Source organism: Panthera onca, chromosome B2 (assembly GCF_046562875.1).
Source record: "Panthera onca isolate mPanOnc1 chromosome B2, mPanOnc1 haplotype 2, whole genome shotgun sequence".
Lineage (NCBI taxonomy): Eukaryota > Metazoa > Chordata > Mammalia > Carnivora > Felidae > Panthera > Panthera onca.
Window position 1 is genome coordinate 94610613 of NC_138343.1, and position 9121 is coordinate 94619733.

The following is a 9121-nucleotide window of genomic DNA, read 5'->3' on the forward strand; positions in this document are numbered from 1 at the left end:
TTTGCACTGCTGGTTGGAATGCAAACTGGTGCAGCCATTTTGGAAAACAGTATGGAGGTTCCTCAAAAAATTAAAACTAGAACTACGCTATGACCCAGCAATTGTACTACTAGGCATTTATCCAATGGATACGGGTACACTTTTCAAAGGGGCACATATACCCTAATGTTTATAGCAGCACTATCAACAATAGCCAAAGTATGGAAAGAGCCCAAATGTCCATCGATGGATGAATGGATAAAGAAGATGTGGCATATATGTACAATGGAGTATTAATCAGCAATCAAAAAGAATGAAATCTTGTCATTTGCAACTACGTGGATGGAACTAGAGGGTATTATGCTAAGTGAAATTATTCAGTCAGAGAAAGACAAATATCATATGACTTCACTCATATGAGGACTTTAAGACACAGAACAGATGAACATAAGGGAAGGGAAGCAAAAATAATATAAAAACAGGGAGGGGGACAAAACATAAGAGGCTCTTAAATATGGAGAATGAACAGACAGTTACTGGAGGGGATGGGGGGGATGGGCTAAATGGTTTTGGGAGGCGGGATGGGGCATTAAGGAATCTACCCCTGAAATCATTGTTACTATGTGTTAACTAATTCGGATGTAAATTTTAAAAAGTTAAAAAAAATTAAAAAATAAAAAAAACCCTCAACATTCATTCGAGTTATAAATAAAGATATCATGATTATTTATATACATAATTTTTTAAATCTATGCATAAATTATTAGAATTAATAGAATTTAGAAAGCTGCTAGCTACCAAGGGGATATATAAAAACCAATTGTATTCTTTAAAAAAATTTTTTTTAATGTTTATTTTTGAGAGAGAGAGAGAGACTGAGAGCATGAGAGCATGAACAGGGGAGGGGCAGAGAGAGGGAGACACAGATTCTGAAGCAGGCTTCAGGCTCTGAGCTGTCAGCACAGAGACTGACACGGGGCTCAAACCCACAAACCGCAAGATCATGACCTGGGCCGAAGTTGGACGCTTAACCAACTGAGCCACCCAGGTGCCCCAAAACCCAATTGTATTCTTATATACAATGAATTATGCTAGAATAGTTGTATCTTAATATGCAAAAATTAAAATTGGACTTGTAGCTCATATCATTTATAGGAATAAATTCCAGGTAGACTAAAGACCTAACAAAAAAGAAAGAATGAAACACATTTTAGAAAATAAAACAGGAAAAATATCCTCTTAGCTTTAGGATGGGGAAGCGTTTCTTAAACAAGAGCACCAACCATAAAAGAAAAGAATAATTTTTACTATATCAAAATTAAGAACCCATATTCATCAAAATACATCATTAAGAGAATAAAAAGAAAAGCCTACATTAAAATAATATCTACAGCATGTACAACTATCAAAATCTAGTATGCCAATATTCCTTAAATATTCTGAGAAATCAGTAAGAAAACATTTATCAACCTAGTAGAAAATGAGTAAAAGATCTATATAGGCTATTTATGAAAGAAGAAATCTAAACGGCTAGTTAACACAAGGAAAGTTGCTTAACTTCGTTAGTTATCAGGGAAATACAAATTAAGACCACACAGAGATACTATTATAAACCCCTAGTTTAGAAAAATAATTCTGAAAATATTAAGTGTAGGAGAGCACGTAAAGCAAGGGGGACTCCTCTCAGGTACTACTTAGGGAAGTGCAGACTGATAAAACCACTTGGGAAAACAGTTTTGGTTTACCTCGTAAAGTTGAACGTGCACATGTGCTACACCTAGCAATTTCACCATTCTCTGTTAGAGAAACATACACATGTGCACCAGGATACACACACACAAGAATGGCTAAACAGTATTTTTGCAGAATATCACCAAACTAGAAACAAAATGTATGTCCATTAACTGTAGATTGAATAACTGAACTATGGTGTATGCCCACAGTGGGTTATGTACTACACGTTACTTTAAGATAAGTTTAAAAATTAATATTTGCTCGACTTTAACAGAAGAAAAAGAAACCAGAGTAGAGCCAGTGGGATTGCTGAAGCTTTGGCAGACATTTCTTTAAAACTAGAGGTGTTACTTCTCAGAAGAGCTCTTTGAATGTAAGGGGGTAATATGAAAAAAAAAAACAGGTCAGTATTTCCCCCCACCCCCCAACATTTTGCAGAGGAAGCAGTTAAATAATTAATTATAGTTTGAAGAATCAAGATGTCATAGTTTTTATGGAGTTTTCATGTGTGTATGTAAGTATGTGTTGTTATATGTAAATTTAAACCTCAGGTAGTATTTGTTGATTTTTTATTCTCTGTCCACTCAGCTGAAAGTCATGCTAGAAATAAAATGTTTTAAACTCCTGTTTAACTGACCTTGAATTTCCTGGCATAGCCCTAATACCAGAGACACAAGAGGCCCAAGACTACTACTCTGGAGGTTTGTCAACGCACCTGCTGGATACTGGAGGGAATCTCTTCACTAGACAGCCCATTGAGCTGGCACCAACTCAGAGTGTGCTTTGTGGGTTTTGGGGAACAGACACTGGTATTAAGTGGCAAGCAAAGCTTAAAACCACACTATGGGACAAGATCCAAGAATCTGGTTAGAGTTTGAGGCCTGCCAAATCTGACAGGTCCAAAGACCAAAGTCAAAGTTAGGGCATGAGACTCAGAGTTTGGGGCAAGGAAATTAGAGCTTGTGTGAGTGACAAAGTGTAAAATAGACAAGGGTTTCTCCAAAGAAGACATATAGATGGCCAATGGACACATGAAAAGATGTTCAACATTGCTCACTAATCATCAGGGAAATGCAAATCAAAACCTCAATGAGATATCACCCCACACCTGTCAGAATGGCTAAAATAAAAAAACACAAGAAAGAACAGTGTTGGTGAGGATGTGGAGAAAAAGGAACCTTCTTGCACGGTTACTGAGAATGCAAACTGGTGTGGTCACTCTGGAAAACAGTATGGAGGTTCCTCAAAAAATTAAAAATGGAATTACCATATCTCCCAGTAATTCTACTACTGGGTATTTACCCAAAGAAAATGAAAACACTAATTTGAAAAGATATATGCACCCCTATGTTTATTGCATTATTTACAATAGCCAAATTATGGAAGCAGTCCAAGTATCCATCAATAGATGAATGGATAAAGAAGAGTTGGTGTATGTATACAATGGAACATTATTCAGACATAAAAGAATGAAATCTTGCTATTTGCAACAACATATTGGATCTAGAAAGTATAATGCTAAGTGAAATAAGTCAGAGAAAGACAAATACCATATGAGTTTACTCATATGTGGAATTTAAGAAACAAAATAAAGAAAAGGAGACAAACTAAAAAACAAACTTTTAACTACAAAGAAAATTGATAGTTACCAGAAGGGAGGTGTGGGGGGTATGGGTTAAGTAGGTGATGGGAATTAAGAGTACAATTACCGTAACGAGCATTGAGCGATGTGTAGAATTGTTGAATCACAATATTGTATACTTGAAACTAATATAATACTATATGTTAACTATACTGCAATTAACAACAACAACAAAAAGACGGAGATACAGAGAGGGGCAGGAAGTCTTGGAGAAATTCCTGAATGATTGATGACTACTCAGAGTACACAGAACTTTCACAACCAGCTATTACTTATGCCTTATTTTGGGGCCCAGCAAGATAGCAGGGCATGGGTGTTTCCACAGGGCATAAAAGTTCAGGGGTGAAACATTAGTTAGTGTGTTGACTGCAGTGTATGTAAGGGAGGCTCCATTTTTATAAACAAATAGTATCCTATAGCTTGCCTAGAGGGAAGTTCCTTTGAACCCTCACTGAGCAGTTGCCCAGAGCTTCAGGATGTCTTTATGCACACATTTGTTTTTAGGAGCTAGTTGCTGTCCAGTGACACTTCTGGGTTTATACTGATGTCTTAGTGCTCCAGAATTCCCCTCTCAACACATGCTGTCCACTGGGTTCAAGGAACAGCAACTCTGGCTGCCCCCAGGACCTCTTTCCACAGCTTAAATGGGGTTCTGGGCTCAAAGAAAAACTTTCATAGTAAATACAGTTCAGTTGTCCTCCCTTTCCAGTCCACCTAAGAGGATAAACCAATCTCTCATAACCATGAACTTCTCTTTAAGGTAGAAACCTACTGATTTGAAGCCCAGTGGATAAAGAATGAAGCAATGTCTTCATACTCCCTCTGCCTTGGGGCAAGGTAGTATATACTCCCAGTCGACGGCTGGCAGTAGATGCTGGGATAAGGACTTGATAGAGGTCCACAACATCACAGATTTGGTAGGCCTTAAATTCTAACCAGGTTCTTGGATCTTGTTCCATAATGTGGCTTTAAGTTTTTCTCATCCTTCCAGACCAGTCTGTGGTCTCCAAAGCCCCCCAAAGGACACTCTAAGTTGGTGCCAGCTCAGTGGGCTATCTAGTGAAGAGGTTGCGTCCATCCCCTGCTAAGCCTATGTTAAGAACGGGTGTGTGGGAGGGAGTGGAGTGTCAGGATCTCACCTGGGCCAGAAGGATCCGAGGTGCCAGTTTTAGATTCCTGGAAGAGTGCCACAATCTGTTGTAGTCCTTCTCTCTTGTCTCCAACATCAGAAACAGGGGCCAACTGCTAATGAGTCCATATACTTTGAAGTGAAGGTGGAGACTAATAATTCCTGATGTTCATACTTCTAACATCTACTCATCAGAAGTGTGGGCTTGCTGCTGATGGTTTCTTTATCTTCTCAAGGCAGTCCCAATTTCACAGTCAATCCCTACCTCTCATTCACTAACAGGCGCTGGTTCATCCTGGCAGCTGCAGAACTGTCTTAAATCCCGGCTGGTTTCAAAGTTTGCTGCTCTGCCCTCTGCTGGCCCGACTCATATTTGGTAGCTCTGCTTTGACTCCCAAGTTGAGGTGGCTCCTGTGGTTAAGTACTAGACTTGTATGAGAACTAGACCACTTTCTTATGCCATACACAAAGATATATTCAAAATGGATGAAAGACCTAAATGTGAAACAGGAAATCGTCAAAATCCTAGAGGAGAAAATAGCCACTAACCCCTTTGACATCAGCTGTAGCAACTTCTTACTCATATATCCCCTGAGGCAAAGGAAACAAAAGCAAAAATAAACTATTGAGATTTTTATCAACATAAAAAGACTTCTGCACAGCAAAGGAAACAATCAACAAAACTAAAAGGCAACTTATGGAATGCAAGCAGTTATGTGCAAATGACATATCTGATAAAGGATTAGTATCCAAAGTCTATAAAACACTTATCAAACTCAACACCCAAAAAACAAATAATCCAGTTAAGAAATGGGCAGAAGACATAAATAGACATTTTTCCAAAGAAGACATCCAGATGGCTATCAAACACATGAAAAGATGTTCAACATCACTCATCATCAGGGAAATACAAATCAAAACTACAATGAGATACCACCTGTCAGGATGACTAAAATTAACAACACAGGAAACAACAGGTGTGGGCAAGGCTCAGGAGAAAGGAGAACCTTCTTACTCTGTTGGTGGGAATGCAAACTTGTGCGGCCACTCTGAAAAACAGTGTGGAATTTCCTCAGAAAGTTAAAAATAGAACTACCCTATGAACCAGCAACTATACTGCTAGGTATTCTACCTAAAGGATACAAAAATATTGATTTGAAGGGATATATACACCTCAATGTTTATATTAGTGCTATCAACAATATCTAAATTATGGAAAGAGCCCAAATGTCTATCAAGTGATGACTGGATAAAGAATTATATATATATTATATAATTATATATTATAATATATATATATATAATGGAATATTACTCAGCCATAAAAATGAATGAATGAATGAAATCTTGCCATTGGCAATGACATGGATGGAGCTAGAAAGTATTATGCTAAGTGAAATAAGTCACTCTGAGAAAGATACCATATGATTTCACTCATGTGTGGAATTTAAGAAACAAAACGGATGAATGTGGGGGTGGAGGAAAGAGAGGCAAACCAGGAAACAGACTCTTAACTATAAGGAACAAACAGGGTTGAAGGAGGGGAAGTGGGCGGGGTATGGGTTAAATGGGTTCAGGAGTGCACTTGTGATGAGCACTGGGTGTTTTATATAAGTGATGAATCACTAAATTCTACACCTGAAACTAATATTACACTGTATGTTAACTAACTGGAATTTAATAAAAACTCGAAAAAGAAAAAAAAAAAAGAACTTTACCCTAGATCAACTGCTTGACCAATTCCCATTGCTCTTGGGTCCTTTTTCAATCCACAGAGAACTTGGAAATGCTTATGCTATTATACAGTTTCTGCAAATGTTGCATGAGGCTTCTGTAAAAGGAGACTTCCTTTCTTAAGGCTGCTCACCTGCTCATGGCTTCATCCCTCCAGTGAAGTCTGAGTCTTATTTTACTGTCTAAACCACTGATTCTCTCTTGGTCCTCAAATACGTTGCCCAATACTTTACTAAGATTCTTAAAGTGGAGTCAGATATCCTTCCCTTGAGGTACTGTATCCTGTAAGCTTGGCGTGATACCATTTTCTTCTGGTCTATTCTGATCAGGACTGTCTCCACGAAAACATGTGCCTACCACTTACAACCGCCCAAAGCACTCATCCTGTGTATACAACCCATGACTATGTGCCTCCATTCTAGAATGTCTAAATTTTAAAAGTATGTTATCTACTACAAGGCAATTTCTCATCACAATACAGTATGGACACAAGACATGTTATTGAGAATTTACCTGGAAACTCAAGATTGCCAAAATAATTCAAAACCTCAATAAAAATCGGATTTGCTTTGCTCTCTCTCCCATGTTAACCTTCCCAGACTTCGTTTTTTAGAATCCATTCTCCTAGAATACTTGAGTGTGTGTGTGTATGTGTACACATTTCCATAATTGAAATAAGCTTCTTTCTAACAGACTTCCACAAATCTGAGTTCTCAATCAGATTTTTAATCTGCTGGCTACAGGATTTGACAATCCACTAAAATCTTCTACCCTTCATATTAAAACATTAGCTTCAATTCTAATCCTGGCCTGATGTTGCTCTACTTCTCAAAAGTATTTCTCTTGCATTTGTGTCAGTTGTCAGGCATATCCATTCCTCATATATATTTCATTGTTTCAATTATTACATTGATATTTCTGGAATTTTTTCAATTATCATTTGTAGGAAAAATATTACCTCTCATGCATATGGAAGTGCAACCAGGAAAATGGAAAAATAGTCACTTTGAGGATAAAATGCAAGCATTGGGTCAAAAATTTGCCCAATTCTACTTAAATAGCAAAATATAAGTCTTTCTTAAAGAAGAGTCATTTAATAGGTATGCATAGGTAACATCCGTGTATAAGGGACTGAATTAAAACAATAATTATAAAAAGATATAAAATATGTTCTTATTCTCAAACATTATTTCAGGTTATTAGGATTCTATGGTCACTTCAGAACATCTTTCATTTAATAATAAAATAGTATGTACCATGTTCCAGTCACCATGCTAGGAGCTGGAGATTCAGTTATAAATATGACAAACATAGTTCATGTTCTCATGGAGCCTAGATTTTGGACTAGTGCAACAGGGTCTACAGGATAAAGTGCTGTGGGATGACAGAGGTCACCAAGCTGAGTCTTGGGGGGATACACAAGGGTTCCGAAGGTAGTAATGTCTCAGCTGCAATCAGCAGAATGAGTAGGAATTAACCAGGTACAGAGCAAGAGGCAGGGGTGAGGTGGGAGGGGCAGCTGAAGGATATTTAAGGGCGTGTCCTACGGAAATGCTTAGAACTGCAGTAGAGAGAGGCATTTGAGGGAAGAAACATGAGACCAACATTCAGTATGGTGAAGCATCTAGAACAAAGCTTCTAGAACAATCTAGAACACTCTCTGGCGAGTGCAGAGAGATGAAGCTGTAGAGGAAAACAAGTCAAATCATGTGAGTATCCCACATTCATTGCTGATGAGGAACTAGGAGAGCTGTGCACTGGTTTTATAGTAAATAACAGTACATGAGTCAGATAATGTCATAGATGTGATAAAAACGATACGAGTCAGGGTAGGCCTTGCTGCAGTAACAGAGATCCTAGAAATTCAGTGACTTAGACATCAAGAAATGTATTCCTTTCTCACTTTGCAGGACCGAGTGATATCAAGTCAGCAAGGGGGAAGGCTGGGCTCTACTCCTTACAGAGACCCAGGCTGATCGCAGCTATGCTGTTATTACTGCGTGGCTTCCAATGTCACTGGGAAGGCAGCTAGAAGGAGGAAAGGGGATGGTGAGTAGGTGGCTTTTTCGTCCAGGCCTGAAAGTGGCACACAGTGCTTCCTCTCACATTCCATTAGTCAGAGCCCAGACACATGGCCACACTAACTATAAGGAACCTGGGAAATAGTGCCCAGCTATAAACCTGGAAGAAGAGGATTCTGGGGGAGCAGCCGGCCGGCTCTGCCACAGTAATAGAGAGAAGGGCTGGTCGTCTGAATCAGAATGGTTGCTCACACTTTCCCCTCAAAGCCCTTTGTCTGTTTGCCTCGGATTATCTCATTGTTCTCATCTTCTCCCTATTTCTAACCCCTCAGGCAGACGTATATAGGCCCCCTGGGATTATTTATCTCAGCTCAAGTCCCCAGTCTCTACAACTAAGTGGATACTTTGATCCAGCTCCTCTGACTCTCGGCCCAGAGGCTGTTTGCTTGCCCAGCTCAGCCTGCTTTAGGCAAAGCGGCCAACCCTGCTGGTCACTTGGGGTAACCAGAAATGCTGGTTGGTGAGTCAGCAGGTGGCACTCTGTATCAGCAAGACACCAGTCCCAAAGCAACACACACATAATGAGTGCAAGGATGTAGTCACGCTCAGGAGAACACAACATTGGCTCACTTGACCTACTTCCTTAAGACTCAACTTTCAAAAAGAGTAACCACACCCAGACTGACCAGCGGGTTGTTAAAAACAGGGATGTCAACATGCTCTGAACCGACTGCCAACAAAAATATTTCCTTTGTGTGGATGCTTTCATCATATTGCACTCAGGAAGGGCAAAGAAGTTCGACCTGTCTGGAATGGAAAGCACCGTGGACTGCTCTCCCTGGGCTTCTCTTGGGAGTTACAGAAAGAAGCATGCTTGTTGTT